General features: G+C 40.8%; 1 pseudogene; it reads left to right on the top strand.

Moving 5' to 3' along the window:
• The first annotated feature begins 235 nt into the window (after positions 1–235).
• Positions 236–1,302, top strand: LOC101422604 (histone acetyltransferase KAT7 pseudogene; annotated as a pseudogene).
• Positions 1,303–2,214: the final 912 nt, after the last annotated feature.

Raw genomic sequence — 2,214 nt, 5'->3', positions numbered from 1 at the left:
CAATACTGTAACTTTTAATAATGGCTTGCATTTTATTATTATTTTTGAATTGTCAGAGAAAGAGTATGCAATGTGTTTGTTTTGTTAGGAATCAATATTTTCACTAGTAAGTACAAAGCAATATAATTACTGAATCACTTAAACCAAATTAAATAGAAGCACCGTAGTGTTAGAACTAAGTGAAATTATCAATAGAAGCATACATTTAAAACAAAACTAAGAAGAGGCATTTAGGATGGGCCGCAGGGTTGCGGCGGCTACAGCGGCCTTGGCCGCCAGCAGGAAGAGGAATGCAGGCGTTAAGTAGATCAGATGGAACCGAAGATTCTGATTTTTCTACAAATCTCGAGCACACAGGAAGTTCAGAAAGCAACGGCACTTCTCAACGATCTGCCAGTCACTTGCTCCTCAGCCAGACTGAGCCAGAGTTCTCATGATTCCAGCGCTGTTCGGAATTTGTGGTCTTTTGACACTGAGGAACCTGCTTATTCTACCAGGAGAGTGACCTGTAGTTAGCAACAGTCTTCAAAAAATTCCCCCTTCTCCCTGCCCCATCCCTCCCTCCAAAATACCTTCTTCAGGAGATTTGTTCATCTGACTTAGAAACTGAGCAAGTGGTTGATTTTTAGATAGAGAAACTAAAAACACAGCTGATTTTTTTTTTCTTAAATATATTGATGAGTCTCCACCTTGACTTCCAACTGGAAATGCACCTTCTTCTGAGTCGGACTTAGACATCTCCTGTCCACTATCTAATGATAAGAGCATTACCAAGGACATGCCCCTGAAGGTCTCTCTCATTGACCAAATGCCATTGCTTCCATGAATGCTCCAATTGCAATATGAAGTGTCCTACACCAGGCTGTAACTCTCTAGACACCTTACAGGAAAACATGAGAGACAGTTCTCCATCTCAGGATGCCTGTTATATCCTAACTTCTCAGCTGATGAAAGCAAGATGAGAGCACAGAGCCAGGATAAGCAGATAGAAGAAAGGATGCCGTCCCACAGGCAAGATGACAACGGGCATGCAAACAGGCACCAACAGAGAGACAGCTGTGATATAAGAAGGTGGCTGAATTCTGGAAGAAAATAAATTCTGGGCTGAGCAAAGAATAGAAAGAAAAATGTATGGAACACAGGCAGACCTATGGGAATACTTGGGAACCTCTCTTGGAAAACATGGCTAGTGAAAAGGACTCGGATCTTTTCTGAAGAGCACAAGCCAGAGCTTCAGAGGATTTGAAGAAGTGAAGGCTACAAGGCCAAACCACAGAGGGGAACAACATAATTAAATTCTAATGCAGATCCCATCCAGACAACCTCACTGAGGCCAAAACAACAATTTCTCAGATCCAGTATCTGTAGGACATTAAGATCAGAGCAGGACTGTCCTGCAGGGAATGGCCTTCCCAAAAGTTTGAGTTACCAATCACAAGAGCAACAGAAATGACAAATCCCTGGGATTTTTGCTTGGAATGACAAGTAACTTTAAGTGCTTTCTTAGCACTGACCCAAGTAGTTCTGTTATGGTACTGTAAATGTTCAGTCACTGGTTCTCTCCTCCTATTCTCTAACCCCAAGAGGTTGTGTTGTGTCTTCTAAACTGTTTGTAATAGTGCTTCTTACCACCTGGTATCAGACTTCCAAATATAGTTGCCACCACCAGGACATTTCCAATTACCCCTTGCACATATATATTGTGGATGGGCAGGGAAGAGCACTTCTGAATATGTGGATATTGGGAGTGGTTCGTTCACTTTGGATTTCATCTAATTTTACATTTTTTGCCTCCAGTTTTATTGTATGATCTATTTTTTGATCCACATCAGACTGACCAGAGTCATATAATTTTGAAGAGTTTCTTAGGGATTACTCTGAATGAGACAGAGAGACTTAAGAGGTGACGATTCTGTATTTTGAGTCTATCTGTGGTCAATGGAAAGTGTCAAGATGGAAGAAATCCCTGTAGTAAAGATTTTCTTCTCTCTTTACCCCCTTCCCCTTTTTACATTTGCAGATACCAAAATAATTTTCAGTTCTCTCTTTCAATGTCACATGTTAACTGGTTAGTTACATTGCACAATTCTTTTCACTGGAACCAGTCTGATAGAGTTCACCTATCCCGTCATGAAAGTTGCACTGTTTTTGTCCAAACATCTTCAGAGAAGTAGAAAATGATTGGAAATCACGTCCAAATCTCAACTCATGACA

The sequence above is a fragment of the Dasypus novemcinctus genome, chromosome 7, assembly GCF_030445035.2.
Source record: "Dasypus novemcinctus isolate mDasNov1 chromosome 7, mDasNov1.1.hap2, whole genome shotgun sequence".
NCBI classification, from domain to species: Eukaryota; Metazoa; Chordata; class Mammalia; order Cingulata; family Dasypodidae; genus Dasypus; species Dasypus novemcinctus.
The sequence above is the reverse complement of the archived record's forward strand: the minus strand, read 5'-3'. Positions and strand labels throughout refer to the sequence as shown.